The sequence below is a fragment of the Pinus tabuliformis genome, chromosome 9 (assembly GCF_031772625.1).
Source record: "Pinus tabuliformis cultivar Carrire ecotype Pingquan chromosome 9, CPIR1, whole genome shotgun sequence".
NCBI classification, from domain to species: Eukaryota; Viridiplantae; Streptophyta; class Pinopsida; order Pinales; family Pinaceae; genus Pinus; species Pinus tabuliformis.
Window position 1 is genome coordinate 221826629 of NC_142307.1, and position 17069 is coordinate 221843697.

Sequence of the window (17069 nt, forward strand, 5' to 3'; positions counted from 1 at the left end):
TGATTTATTTCTAACAGTCGATGAGAAGCTAATAAAATCTTGCAAAGACGATTTGGCAAGAGAACGTGAGATGAAAGACATGGAGCTCATGCATTATTTCCTTGGTTTGGAAATTTGGCAAGAAGATGGCAAACTATTTGTCTCTCAGGGAAAGTATGCCAATGAGATACTGAAGAAGTTTCACATGGAGACAAGCAAACCCATGGACACTCCTCTAGCAAGGAATTGGAGGAAGGAAAATGCTACTTTAGGCAAAGTGGTTGAACCTACCATTTATAGGAAGCTTCTGGGTTCATTTATGTACCTGGTGAACACATGACCAAACATGTGTCATGCAGTTAACCAGCTTAGTCAAGCAATGGTTAAGCCAGCCAAACTCTATTGGAAGGTATCCAAACATGTGTTGACACACCAAATTGTACAAGTGGTTCATTCAGTCAGAAGAAGGCCTATGCTCGATTGTGTATTTGTGGATGAGGAATTTCCCTAATTAATAGGGGCTCATTCCAAAGTAAAAAATGTAATGAAATAGGGACTTGGGAAAGAGGAAAATTGGTCAAGTATTGGCCTAGGCTTGTCTAGGAAGTAGTGAGACAAATTGAGATAGTGCAGAGCTTTCTCGGGCTTAAGCAAATCATTGTAATCTTCTCATATTGTTTTAGTAATGCAATATACAAATAGTGGGGTTTTTAGCTATGGATTTCCCCAATGAATCATTGTCTAATTTCTTTATTGAATTCTTTCTCTTGTATGCTTCATAACTTCACGATCGTTTATTATTTTTGTAATTGGTAGAGTAGACTCGAGTCTATTGTTTTAGCAAATTACAATTAGCAGTTTGAATCTATAAGGAATTTCTACATGGGAAAATATGTATTCAATAGTCCAATTCTTTTCATTCCAGTAGGTGATGTTGATCTTGTATTAGGATTACAATGATTACAATTTTCGGGGATGATAGATTTTTTTTTTGTAAATAAGATAAGATATATTACTATAAAAAAGAGGTATTTACATAGGTTGGATTGTGTGGGGACCTGTCGCTGTCACAAGAGCCAATCACACTATTTGTTCTAGCTATCAGCTTGACTGAGATACTATACAACTTTAGAAAAATTGGGTTATGTTTGAAATGGGAACTACAAAGATCAGAGTGTTGTAAACTAACAGAACCCTGATTGGCAGTTGACTTCAAAAAGGGCCCAGAGAACTGAGTCACGCTTGGATAGACAACGCCAAGGGATTTTATTTTTGTAACCACATTCTCAACAATGGCCTTACATTTGCAGTAACCAAGTCGTCATCATCCAAAATAATTGGTTGTTACTGAGTACTCCCCTCCTACGGTTCTATGACGAATAGGCACCTTGAATAATCCCATCCCAAGTATTTCTTAATACTTAGAGAATAGTCGACAAGCGTATGGACCTTGGCCATAGACTTCTTCTTTAAAACTATGTATTGCAAAGCTTCTCAGGTTATGAAGCAGCAGCCATGAACCACTTTCACGAAGATCACAAATTTTTCAATTAGGTTGTCAATTTTGTTTTCGACCTCCTTAGAGAATTTTGCCTTCCCCTGCAAAGCGAGGACCAGAATGGTGTTCATCTGCCACTAGATGTCAATGGTGCGCACATAGATATTTTCTCATTCTCTAGTAAGCGTGGGGTCAGGTATTCAAGAAAATTTTGCATCCACATCCTACAAGGGAACACCTCTGTGAAGAGCTTTGGCTTGAGCTTCAAGGCTAGAAATTCTCTGTTGGGTCTCAAGATTCACTTCCACAACATAATTAAGCACAACACGCCTCCCGAAGGATTCAACGTGAGTGATGGGGGGAGAACCTAGGGAATTTCAATGAGAGGCCTATCTCCCATGATTGCACCCCTGAATAGGAGTTGGGATGGAGCTGTGCTTTGGGGCCATGGGGAGTATCGAAGGGACAGAGAACCAGAACAAATAGAGAATAGGGGAAATAAGGAAGGGCCAGAGTTCAGAAACAGAGGGAATGATGGGAAGGAGAGTGCGAGGGGTGAAATTAATAGGGACAGGTAGGCCTTAGGGGGTGAGGAGTTAAGGGTAGGGGAGAGAACTAGGAGTGTGGGAGGTACAAGGGGTAGGTGGTGGAGAGGGTGCCTCATTGAGCAGATGGGACAAAAGGGTGAAGTCCCTACAATGGTGAGGGTTTGTAGGTGGGATATCAAGCACGAATATCAAATAAATGACATGCTTGGGCATATACATGGCAATACCACCATCCTCCCAATTCCTTGAGCCACCCTTGATGTGAACCAGAATTCTCGAACAATTATTGTTTTTTTTTTCTGGTTTTCCCTGACATTGATAGCTTCACAGTGATGACATAGATCACCTTCTTTTAGATCGTGCCATGACCTGGATCTCAGTTGTAGGCTCCCTGTTGTCCCCTTGTTGGCCTACTTATTCGCCAACTTGTTCCCTTCTCTTCTGATGGCCTAGAAATGTAACCTTTCCATGCATTCCATGTTGTTTTTAATTCTCTGTAGGATTTTATTTAGGTGCCAAATATATGAAACCTTGGTCACTTCCATCCCCTGCTGGAGCTTCTTGCAGACTTGTGTAGCGAGATTCGAATCACCTTCAATGATCAATGGGTTGATCTTGTGGCTTTTCATGATGGTGATTTTGTGTTCCAATGCATATAATTCTACTATGTTATTAGTTCATGAACCAATATTTCCCTCGTAAATCCATAGAATTACCCCTTGATCGTTCCTCAAAAGAAATTTCTGCTTATTCTGGACGATGTGTGGAATCAAATCCACTTGGAAGAAGAATTGGGAATCCCCTTCAGCAATTATAAAAGTAGTAAAATTGTAATCTCTATCTGCAGAAAATAAGTGATTCCAAAAATGGAGGCAAGTGATGACTACTCCATACAGATAAAACCCCTATCCATGGAAGAAGGATGGGGATTGTTTGGTAGAGTTGCCCTCAATGCAAGCTATGCTCCTACAAAAATTGGAGAGGATATTGCTAGAGAAATTGCAGAAGAGTGTAAAGGGCTACCGTTGGCAATAAATGTGTTTTCGCAATAGCAATGAAGGGTAATACTTCTGCTGATGAGTGGAGTTTTTCTCTAACTCAAATGGAAAATGTAGATCCTGATTTTCTAAAGATGTATAGTGGCATTGATGAAGATCTCTATGGGCGACTCAAATGGAGTTACGATCGTTCAAACGATCGTAACTTACAGAACTATTTTCTATATTGTCGTGCCTTTGCCGAAGGCGCAAAGATTGAGGTGGAGCAATTAGTGGAGATGTGGATTGGGGAGGGATTGGTTAGTAGCAGAGACGCAGGATGCAAGAGATTGAAGTGCAACAACTAGTAGAGATGTGGATAGAGGAGGGATTGGTTAGTAGCAGAGACGCAGGACGCAAGTATGTAAAGCTTTTAGTAGAATGTTGCTTGATTGAGCATGTTAGTAATGAGTATTGTCATGTTGATGCTTACTAGCCAAAAGGAGTAGATAAAAGTTCATGACATTCTTCGTAACATGGCACTCCATATTGGTGAAAAAGAAGAGAAATGTTTATTTAGAACAAGTCAAACGTTGAACCGGTTTCCTGCAGAACAAGTGATGGACGGTTGCAAGAGAATAGCAATTCACTATTATAATGATACTGCATTTCTACCCACAAATTTCAAATGTCCAACACTTGGAACTTTGATCTTAGCCAAAAATGAAGGTTTAAGAGAAGTTCGAAATGGCTTCTTACTCAATCTCCCCTCTATAAGTGTTTTGGATCTTAGCTACACTAATATAACATTGTTGTCCGAGTCTATGAGGCAACTCAAATAGCTTGAGTTTCTCGGGTTGAATGGCACCAACATCAGTAGTCTGCCCGCTGAGGTATGCAATCTTTTTCGATTGCAATTTTTGCATCTTCGAAACTATCGAGAGCTAAAATCGTTGTCATATACAATAGGAGCGTTGAAAAATCTCAAGCATTTAGATCTAAATTATTGTGACAACTTAGCAAAGATTCCACGTGGAATCTCTCAGCTTACTTGTTCCAATGACGTAAGTTGAGAGATCCCACATGGAATCTCCACTAATTTGTCACAATAATTTAAATCTAAATGCTTGACATTTTTCAGCTCTCCTATTGTACATGGCATCGATTTTAGCTCTCGACAGTCTTGAAGATGCAAAAATTGCTATCGAGAAAGATTGCATACTTCAGCGGGTAGAGTACTTATGTTGGTGTCATTCAACCCCAAAAACTCAAGCTGTTTGAGTACCCACATAGACTCTGGCAACGATGTTATATTGATATAGCTAAGATCCAAAACCATTATAAAGGGAAGATTGAGTAAGAAGCCATTTGGAACTTCTATTAAAACCTTATCAATTTTAACTCTCGACAGTCTCGAAGATGCAAAAATTGCAATCAAGAAAGATTGCATACTTCAACGCGCAGAGTACTGATGTTGGTGTCATTCAACCCCAGAAACTCAAGTTGTTTGAGTAGCCACAGACTCTGGAAACGATGTTATATTGATATAGCTAAGATCCAAAACCCTTATAAAGGGGAGATTGAGTAAGAAGCCATTTGGAACTTCTATTAAACCCTCATTTTCGGCTAAGATTAAAGTTTCAAGTGTTGGACATCTGTAATATGTGGGCAGAAATGCAGTATCATTAAAATAGCGAATTGCTATTGTCTTGAAATCATCCATCACTTGTTCTGCAAGAAACCGATCCAGCTTTTGACTTGTTCTAAATAAACATTTCTCTTCCTTTTCACCAATATGGAGCACCATATCACGAAGAATGTCATCAACTTTTATCCATTCCTTTTCGCCAATGATCATCCACGTGACAGTATCATTGCTAATATACTCAAACAAGCAACATTCTACTAAAAGCTTTACATACCTGCATCCTGTGTCTCTGCTACTAACCAATCCCTCCCCTATCCACATCTCCACCAATTTCTCCACCTCAATCTTTGCGTCTTCGGCAAAGGCACCACAATATAGAAAACAGTTCTGTAAGTTACGATCGTTCAAACGATCGTAACTCCATTTGAATCACCCATAGAGATCTTCATCAATGCCACTGTACATCTTTAGAAAATCAGGATCTACATTTTTCATTTGAGTTAGAGAAAAACTCCACTCATCAGCAGAAGTATTACCCCTCATTGCTGTTGCGACAACATTTATCACCAGTGGTAAACCTTTACACTCTTCTGCAATTTTTCTAGCAATATCCTCTACAATTTTTGTAGGAGCATGGCCTGCATTGAAAAAACTCTGTCAAACAATTGTCATCCTTCTTCCATGGATAAGGGTTTTATCTGTATGGAGTAGTCATCATTTGCCCCCATTTTTTGAATCACTTCTTTGCTGCAGGTAAAGATTACCACTCTACTCCCTTTATAATTGCCTAAGGGGATTCCCAGTTCTTCTTCTAGGTGCATTTGATTCCACACATCATCTAGAATGAGCAAAAATTTATTGTCCTTGAGATAATTAAAAAGTTCCATTTCGCATGTCAAGAACAGCAGAACTGCTCTCAACATTAAGACTGTCAATCCCCAGGTTTAAATTGATTTTTTTCACAATAACACTCTGCAAATCCTCAATGTTAAACTTTTGTGAAACAATTAACTAAATCACATTTTTAAACATATTACCTTTCTTGTGGGTGTTAAATACCATTCTCAGCAACACCATCTTGCCAACACCACCCATGCCAATGATGCCTATTATGCGAAGTTAGTGATCTTTCGCATCTTCAAGCCAATTATTCAGCTGCATCTCCACTGCTTTTATCCCCAAGACCTCAAAGCCAGACTACTGTATTGTCTGAAGTAATGCAAACAAAGAAACCTCTTGAGTGTCACGTACTGATGAAATGGCACTTTGAAGGCCATAGCGGAAATTTTCGATCACTATATAGTATTTTCTAATTTTTCTACAAATCTTGGGCTTGCAGAAGGTGCGATCTAAACAACCTTGCTGTTGTTGGGAGCGATTTATGATCCCTTCCGCATTTCCAATGGACTGTTGGAGCATTTGCAATTGATCAGTTACGACAGCCGAGGCATTTCTTTGTTGATGTTGAAATTGGTTTTCTATGTCTTCTAAGCCATCTCTCGCAGTTGTTAGCTTCTCTTGCAGAAGTTGAGTGTTTCGATCCAAGTGAACAACATCTTTTATGAGTTGGACAAATGGACCAATAACAACTTTGCAAACTTCGTTGATGATGTTGGTTGCTTCTCCACTCCCAATGGCCTCCATGGCTTTTGCAACTCCAAAGCAAAGCAAAGTCAAGCAGAGAGCAAAGGCAGAGTATGCAGAAGAATTTTGCAAGTGTAGAATGATTATGAAGAAGTAGAAATTTGTGCCCAAAAGCACTGGATGTATCTCAAGTGAGGCGAATTGTATCTAGAAAATGAGCTGCAATGAACGCAATTAATAGAGGCCTGACAGTGGAATCAAGAAACAAAGCTCGCTTGTGACAAAAGAGGAAAAGATAGAATAAAACACCATGGGCCTCACTACTCAATACTTTTGCATGACCATCTTCTCAATAGACACAACTTTATTCATGACAGCAATTTCCATGGAGTAAAATGGTGGGTTCCAGGGGTTAAATTTGAAGAGTCCCCCTATCCATCAAAGAATTTTTTGTGACGGTTTTACTTTTAAACCGCCCTTCATGTGACTTTTAATATTTACTTTTACCCTGCATAATATTTTTCCAAAACAGCAATCAGAGACGAAAAGTAATCTGGAAACAAGATGCAGGTTGGTTTCACGAGCTTAGCGGGTATGTTGGCTGGCATCCATCATGAACTACAATTATCCTTGTAGCAAATAGCCCAGATTTCACACTATTTTAGCTACCGCTTCCCTTAATATTTAAGATTGATAATTAAAAAAGAACTATGAATTACTGTGTCTTCTCCACGTTATGCCATTTTATGCCAGATTGGACGTATTAGGCACTTGGATTAAGAACTCCCTAAAACAATCATGATTTGGATAAGAACGCCTGGTTTCTTGCACTGGTCGGAACAATGTAGATTTCTTGCGAGTTAAATTTATTTGGCGAAACTGATACAATGGACATTGAATAAGGTTTTTTCTCCAAATAGAACCAAGATTTGGAGATTTTATTTTTATTTACTCAAAGTGATTTTTCGCTAAATTCCCCTATTAATCTACACCAATTATGCTAATTTTTACTTCTGCATCTAAGAAATAAACATTGAGGAATATTTGTTGTAAATTCATCTAGCAGGGACATCAATATTAATGCGTGGGAGGAAAACTATTTTGAATTCTTACAGAAATGATAAAGTAGAGCTAAACATGATGTGGATTAGTTCTATTTTCCCAAAAACAATTTCCAATCCAATTCTAAATCAATAAAATCGTTGCTTCAAGTTCCCATAAAAAAGTAACTTATAACAAAATAATATGAAACCCCAATTTTAAAAATATCCATCATCGTGTTCCATAAATCTAGGGAAAAGAGGAAACGCCAGTGAAAATGTGGTAAATATAGGTAATTTTAGCCTACATATTTTGAATTCAGAATGGATTGTGCAAAACAACACCTCCCTCGAACTTAATTGAATATAAAATAGTATTGAAAATGCAAAAATTTTGTGCGTTGGCCTTGATCTAGTTTGTTTGGGGTGATGGAGAAAACCCATTAGGAGAGGGACATGCAATAAACTTTGGTATCTTGTCTCTAGTCATCTAAAGTAGCAGAGTTTGCCATTGTGGTTAAAAAAAAGGCATTTAAATTTTTTTTATAGACATGTTATATAGAGTTCTAATTGGTAGCCAACAAAAGGAAATAGAAGCATTACTTGCTTAATAGCGTCCTTTGATGACGAAGAAGTTTACATGCAATGGCAAATCTTGAACCAGGGTAACAGATGGATCAGAAAAACTATTGTCTGTGTATTGGCTGTGTAGAGTCCTCAAGTTCTCCCAATGGTAACAACATGAAAACAATGCACTGATGCCAAAAACACCACAGCGAGAGGAAAATGAGAAGGAAACAAGAACAATGACGTGAGCAATCAACACGACACTCCAAAGAGATTCCGGACAATAAATTTCATTCAAAATTCCAGCAACATGTATTAAAAAGCCACCAATCCATAGAGATTTTGAAAAATGGCATTAATGTGATTCCTAGTGCTAGACTGACTTAAATAAATATATAAAATATATACATAAAATTTGAAACTTCTAAATTTTTATCTACCCCTTATTTTGATGTTTTTCTAAATAATTAACCAGTCAACAATGATGTGTTTATTTAGAAATCAATTGTATTTTACAGCTAAAACCGAAAAAACAGGCAAACGGGCGTCAACTTTAAACCATGGTGGGTACAAGATACATTTCCATACATTTTCCACAGTGACACTAGGATCTCGTTATTACGTGGTGAAGATTATGAATGTGATTTTAAGGTTTTAAAATTTAAATAAAGCTTACTCGAAAAGCGAGGATATGTCGGGAAGGGAATGTTTTGATCCAGACGATAAGAAACATGTGTGATTAGATTACGCTGACAGGGATAATTAAATGTCAAGGACAGAGCCCTGTGCCACGAGGAGAAAGATTGATATGATAATTTAAATACCAATATCTCTTCTAACAGACTATTAATTATTCATCGTTCAAGTACACCGCCATATGCATTTGTGAGAAACACGTATACAATCCGCACTACCAACTTCCTGAATAGGATAGAGAAATGCCAGAGATGAGGATAGGGATTGTGAAATGGGTGACGTTTGACAAAACTTTCTGGCGATGTCAGGTTGGGGAAAAGGGGCAAAGACCATAGCGTCCCATGTGGCCTGTAACATCCCACACACGTTCACCTTCCCGACAAAGTTTAAAATAACACGACCCCTGAGAACTAATTCCGGTCACTGGAAAAACCAGTGACATTCATGCCGGGCGGGAAATGACAACCAGAGATGCAATTCAAGAACAATAATGAGATAGGAAGGGAAAACTGATGCAGAAAAGGGATACTAAACACCAACAACAAAGAAAGTCGGATAAAACAACAACAAATAAAGAATTAAATAAATAAAAACAAAAAAAAACAATGTTCCATATCAATTTATACTTTTTATGGATAGACATGTAATAGAAAATGTAATTTTTTTTAATGTTATACATAATAAAATATCTAACGTAGGTTATGAATAAAATATTTTAATATGAAGTTATATTGACATATACTTAAAAATATATATCATTTAATAATACAATTAAAACAATGAAAAACTACACATTGTTTTCTTTCGCTCTAAAATAAGTTTGTACCGAAGAAATTTAATCCCTCTTAAACTCATGTTAGATTTGTGCTTAAGATGGATCTATGTTGGTGTATTCATATTGAGTATTGTTTGCAATTAGAAGTTATTTTTTGAGTCAACATATTGTTGATGTAATAAAAAATTATCAAAAAAATATTATATTTAAGTGATTGGTTGAATGATAAATTAATATTATTGAAAATGTTAATTAAAAAATAATTAATTTAAATATTTTATAATATATTTTAAATAATATATTTTCTATTAATATAAAAGTATAAATAAATTGAATGTTGTTGTGTTTTATGTGGTTTATGGATTCTGAAGATCAGTGATTATTATATTTAGAAAATATTTGTAACATACAAACTTCTTATTAGAGGGTTTTGTATTAATTAAACCCTTAATTTTTAATAGTAAAAATATTCTAAAAACATTAATTCAACCAATTAAATTAACCTCAAATGCAAGTAAACTGAATATTTCATAATAATAAAAAAAAAAAAATATATATATATATATATAAAATTTATTTTTTAAATATAGAAATCAAACATTTTTTTATATCACCCACTTAAATCTACCCAGTGGACTCTAACATCCAAGTAGAGTAGTTGTGCGTTATTTTATGGATTAATTACATTTCGCTGAATTCAATTAACTATAATTTTATGGTTGAATTTAATTTGATTGCAGATTCAGATATATTTTTGAAATTTAATAAATAGACTCTGTCTTAATACCAGGCTATATCATAAACTTTCTTATAATTAATTTTTCACACCTGTGTAACAGTTTGACTTTGCTACCGTTAATCAAATTTTAAAACTATTCCACTGCACACAAAGATAAAGATAAGGCTGGTCCCACCAACTCTTGAGGCCGTAGCTGTAAATGTTTTTTTTTTACGTAAAAACCTATACTGTGATAGATACAGAAATAAATATGGCAGACAGGCTTCACATTAACTTTAGGTGGGCCACCTAGGGAATGGGTTGGAATCTTAGAATGGGCAGTGGCACACCTATCAAAAGAGTAGTCTATAATACGACTTTTTGAGACTCCCGATAGCCATTCTCCAGCCGATTCTCCGGCCGATGTGACGTCATCGTCATCCCTTCCACCATAAATAAACATGGTATGCTCATGACCATATCCGAATACAGACGATGTCGATGACCATAGACCTGTGTGCGAATACGGACGAGGCACTAATTATGGATGTGCATCGAGGAATTTTCTGTCGCCTCGGTCTCGGCCTTGATCGCAACCGTCGCCACCAGAGAGTTTGAATGTTAGGATGCAACATATAGAACGTACGCATTTAATGGCAGAAAGTTTTGAATTTTAATTCTGAGCTTGAATTTAAAATCCCGCCCAAAAAAAATCTAATTTCTATAACCATAACTAGTCAGCGGATGTTCTTTCTTCAATTGCTATGGTGATGCAGGGAGCGTGCAGCGAAAGGTTACCATTCCCGCCCTCTGTCCAAGTTTGGTACGAAAATCATGGAAGAGGCACGATCCGGACATCTCATCTATGGTTTCATTGCACACATTTACGCCATGCAGCAATAGGTAACTTAAATGTTCACTGCTTCTTAAGAAAGTTTATACAATGTGTACATGTCGATAGCGTCTACAGATGCATTTTTTGTTTTTTATATTTGCAAAAATTTTCTTGCAGATGCATTTTTTGTTCTTTATATTTGCAGAGATTTTCTTGTTCTTTATATTTTTAGAGATTGGTTCTGAAGGTGTCTCTGGACTCAAGATATGTGTCATGAATGTATTACAGGCTGCAAATGTGCAGGTGGAGTTGGCATTCATGCAAGCACAGCTGGCGAGCCATGTGTCATCCGGATCAGCATCGGCCTCTGCGATTTATCATATCATGTCTGCTTCATCGTATACGAAACATCCACTTCAGCTCCCTGCACCCTACCATATGATCCCCCGGCCATATAACCCTCGAGTCCTTGGTGTGAAGCAGGAGAACGCCTGTGGTTCGCTAATTCCATGGACTATGAATTTTCCGTGTCTCCCAGTGATAATTCATCGCCACAAATGGAGGTCCTCTAAAGATACAGGAATCTTCACAAAACTGGAGATTTAGAAATCTTCACAAAACTGGAGAAAATAGCGAAGATTTGGAGGCTCTGGCCGGTGCTCTTCTTCTAAGAGGTTAAGCTTTTCCAAATTTAGCAAACAATAATAATTTCATTGGGTCACCCCCGCCTGCCAAATTGCATCAACATACATTTGGATTTGCTTTGGTTTAACTTTTTTATGGCAAAGGAACTACGAAGAGTGCCAATCTGGCGATGAATTTGGAGGAAGATATTTCGATGGTAGGTGGTTTTGTAAAAGGAATATGGATAGATGGCAACGAATTTGGAGGAAGATATTTTGATGGTAGTTAATTTTGTAAAAGGAATAGGGATAGAGGGAGTAACTTTATAGGTAATGAAATGAAGGGATGTACATGTAAAGCCATATACCAACCGTGCAAAGGAACATGAGATGGAATTCCACATTACGTTTATGTGTAATATATTTTAACCCAATTAACATTTCTGTCTCTATCATTTTTCACGACAGTTATTTATTCCTCTAATTCAATAGCATTCAGACATTATCTCCTTTTCTGTTTGTGCCCATTGAAATGAAATTATTGTCATAGTTTGTTTGTTACAAGTTTTTTCATATTTTTTAATTAAATTTGTTAAAAAATTTGGAGCGATTTTTCAATATTTTGTAGATATATTTTTCAGTTTAATTTGTCAAGAATTTGAAGAGATTGGTTAAAATCACAAATTTAAATTATAAATTTTTAAAAATGATGGTGAATATATATATATATATATAATAAAAATAAAAAAAGATATTTTAAATAACAAAATATTACAATTAAACAAAATTATTAAGCCACAACTAAAAACTCCAAAAGTTATAATATTTACACAATATGAACCAAAATTTACTTTAGAAACCTCTGTCCAATAGATGGTCAATTTTCTTTAAAAACGTAAAAGGTAGTTATAAAAGTAACTGAGCTTATTTTAAGTGGGACTCTCAAACCTTGCACAAGGGAGATTTGGGTGGCTGGACAATGAGGAAGGAATGACACTAAATAGCGATCTTCATTAAAAAAGATAACATAGGGATGTCCAAGGAAGCAATAACAAAGTGTTTTATGGTGCTCTATTCAATTGGACAACCAACAATCAGAAGGGAACACATTATGTGCTCTTTCCCTGTTTTTTTGGTATAAGATTCCTTTGAATTTTTGTAGTGAGTGTTTGTTTACTTTTTGTAGTATTTCTTCTCGCTTTAGGATTTGACCTACTGCAATCTTGCCATGAAGATTAGGGTGAAAATCAATTTCAATAATGAAAAACTCAAAAAGAATCTATCTTTAATCAAATCGCATTTCCTATTAATCTTGATCAGAAAATAAGATCTTAAAAATCCAGCTTCTTTTATCAAATTCTTGATTAATTCTCTTTATACTTTTCTTTCTCCTGGACCAATTTAGAATTTAATTCACTTTTCTATCTATTTCAATTTTGATTCAAGAAGAGATTTAAAAAAAACATGACTGGATAAGAAAAGAAAATTCTGACTTTAAGAGGCTATCTCGGTCAGACCTGTATAATTAGGGTAAATAATGATCACGGTGGAATCAAATTTGAAAATGAATTGTACGTAAAAAAAAAATTTAAATCGCATAATTATGACATAATGAATAACACTAGTTTAAAATAAAAATAAAAATAAAAATTACATGTGAAAATAAGCTGATAGATAGAATATATACGGATCTTTAAGAGAATTATACATTGTCAATTATGGGTAGATTATCACCATCCACGAGTTTATTAAGTGTGACCATAACTATAGAGCAAGAATTTATAATTATTGTCAAATCACACTGCTGAATTGATAACTTGCATGATCAACCAAACAATTTCAAATTTGGCAATGGTCTGATTGCATGTCATGCATTAGGGGGGAAATCTACAAAACCCGAGATTGAAATGAATCAAGAATCTTCAAAACTTTGTTGAATAAATTTGGCATGGTTAATACATATCTGGTTAAAAATTCACTGCATAATTATCACAACAATAATCTAAGTATCTTGGCTCTTATTTTATGCTTCTTCAGTGATGAATATTGATATTGAGCGACTGATAGTGTTATCACAGTGTTTGGTTGCATTATTCTAATGGTGTCTTTTGAGCCTACAAGGTTATTCCAATGGTGTCTTTTGAGCGTACAAGGTCTCTACATCAACCTTCTTTTCTTTTTTTAACAGTTCATCAACTTTCTTTCTCACCACATTTTGATAACTGATCTGGCTTTGTAGACTGATATACCTGTGAAACTAGGTACAACCAGCTTATTTCTTTGATCTTACAATAGAATCATTACAAAAGTCTGATATTAAATTATGGAAGTGAGACTTGAAATTGCAAGGGTATCACCATTTGTTTTTGAGGATAAACTGTAAGTGTTTGGCTATCATCGCGTGCATATGCGGGTGAAATTCGAAGAATACTTGACAACAATAAAGATTACAAGGTTGTATAATGTCAAAATACTTGACAACAAGAGAGTTTATAAATGTGTTGTATTACTTTTGTCTAAACTGTAAATGATATTATGAATTTCAAAATTTACATAATACACACACACACAGATATATAGATATATATTATGTAAAAGGCCATAAAAGATATAAAATAAAATTAGCATAAAATAGCATAAGTTGGCGCAAGCATACTATCATAAATCAAAAGGGCATATCATGCATAACTACCCTGCTACATGTATAGCATGTTAACAAATAAGATACAATGAACAACAGACTACTACTAGCCTACTAGGCTTAAACCCCCTATAAGAATGGGAAATTGAGAGCAGACTCAAAAAATAGAACATTAGTCCCACAGTCATGAATGAACTACATTGGCAAGATCTGGTATAGATGACTCATAAATCCCATGGTGGATTATATTCAAGTACCATTTGGCAAAGTGGTAGTAACCCCACTACAGGCATACAATGTTAAAAAATAAAATACAATGTGAAATAAACCACCAATAGGCTTTAAGCCATATTAAAATGGGAAATTGCAAGCAGAATAAGGAAATAGTGCAGTAATCCCACAATCATGAACTGGTGAGCAATCATAAACTAGATAGTGACACTACAACATACAAAATACAAAATCACAAAAAGACATACTTATTACAAGAAGACAATGAATGATTGCTTCACTCCAATGTAGTGCAATAACCTTGTAGCATCATTAGCTGCATATGAGACACTACAAAAACCTCGACACAATTAATGGACCATGCACAAATTTAATTGCATCATTCCACACACCCCACAATCAAAAGTCATCAAGGGCTTGCTGGAAAGCTAGAGCAGGAAATCCACGTCTAGAAAGTTCATTTTTAGACACGATTGCATGCCATAAGGTCCAATATCAGAAACTTGGGAGAGCCAAAACAATCATCAATTAGCACATAGGTACTGCAAATTTTATAAACCCACCAAGGCTTTCAGTTTCATAAGCAGCTCCAAAATATTTCTAATACTGTTACTGTGAAGCAAATGAAAACAACTACTTCACTAATAACTCAAAGCCTCAAGCAACCATCTAAGAGAATCTGGATACTTGAAATTTAATAACAAGAATCTTACAATGGACAGGTGAAATAGATATTTAAAACAACAATTTTGGTAATTAATATCTACAGCCTATGAAGACACTTGGGCCAAAATGCCATCCACAATAATATAGATTCTTAAAATTCTGCAAGATGATAAAAAAAAATCAGGAAGACCAACTAAAATAGCCTAAGTGTGGGAACTCAAAATTCTGCAATCTCACAAAAGATTGGGAATTCAAAGAAGAATGGCGAACCATGTAAACAGAGATTTGGACTTTAATAGTAGATTAGCAATTCCAGCATTAATCAAAATCAACTACAATTGTAGTGTACCAAATGAGCCTCGTAGAGATATGAAATATGTTGTTCAAATATCAGTATTTCAAGCATTATCGAGAGACATAAATAATGTCATTGCAACATTAATATTCAACATCATAACAGTTAATTATACTAAATTGAAATCATAGTGTATGATTTACTTTGGTGGGTTTATAAAATTTCCAGTACCTATGTGCTAATTGATGATTGTTTTGGCTATCCTGAGTTTCTAATATTGGAACTTATGGCATGTAATCGTGTCTAAAAATGAACTTTCTAGAAGTGGATTTCCTGCTCTAGCTTTCTAGCAAGCCCTTGATGACTTTTGATTGTGGGGTGTGTGGAATGATGCAATTAAATTTGTGCATGGTCCATTAATTGTGTCGAGGTTTGTGTAGTGTCTCATATGCAGAGCAACTAATGATGCTACAAGATTATTGCACTGCATTGGAGTGAAGCAATCATTCATTGTCTGCTTGTAATAAGTATGTCTTTTGTGATTTTGTATTTTGTATGTTGTAGTGTCGCCATTTAGTTTATGATTTCTCACCAGTTCATGATTATGGGATTACTGCACTATTTCCTTATTCTGCTTGCAATTTCCCATTTTAATGGGGGTTAAAGCCTATTGGTGGTTTATTTCACATTATATTGTATTTGTTAACATTGTATCCTTGTAGTGGGGTTACTGCCATTTTTCCAAATGCTACTTGTATACAATCCACCATGGGATTTATGAGTCATTTGCACCAGATCTTGCCAATGTAGTTCATTCATGACTGTGGGACTAATGCTCTATTTTTTGAGTCTGCTCTCAATTTACCATTCTTATAGGGGGTTGAAGCCTAGTAGGCTAGTAGTAGTCTGTTGTTCATTCTATATTATTTGTTAACATGTTATACATGTAGTAGGGTAGCTATGCATGATATGCCCTTTTGATTTATGATTGTATGCTTGCGCCAACTTATGTTATTTTATGCTATTTTGTTTTATATCTTTTATGGCCTTATATATATATATATTGAAATTCATAATATCATTTACAGTTTAGACAAAAGGAATACAACACATTTATAAACTCTCTTGTTGTCAAGTATTTTGACATTATACAACCTTGTAATCTTTATTGTTGTCAAGTATTATCTGACTTTCACTTAATTATTCATCAAGCTCATATATTTACTAATTCACAGTATACAGGTTTTATCTTTTCTCCTCTCTTGACAAATATGGTATGTTTATCTAGGTTAGTGATTATAATTTACAATTCATAACCTAGGATTGAATTTCAGTTTACTTGAGGAGTCATAATGATGACCTCCAAAATTGAAGTGTCAACATTGGAATTTGTGAATACTTGTAAACTAGGTGGATTAATGAGAAAACATTCAACAAGAAGCATAAGAACATATGTTGTTGGAAATTCCAAATGATACTTCAATAAGAATAGGCACATTTGAGGATGTATAATGGATAACCAAAATATGAATAGTGATCATGAAATTTTAATTTTGGTGTTGAAGATTTAAAAAATAATTGTGCAACAAATAATATCTTAATGATGAATTTCACTAAATTTCATTGATAAAGAAGAATACATGGCTAAAGTTAGAGGCCATTTAAAATTTAATGATGTACTTAAAATGAGTATACATATGGGGTAAATGGGCAACTTCATAGTTGGAAAAAGTGGGAATGATTATCAA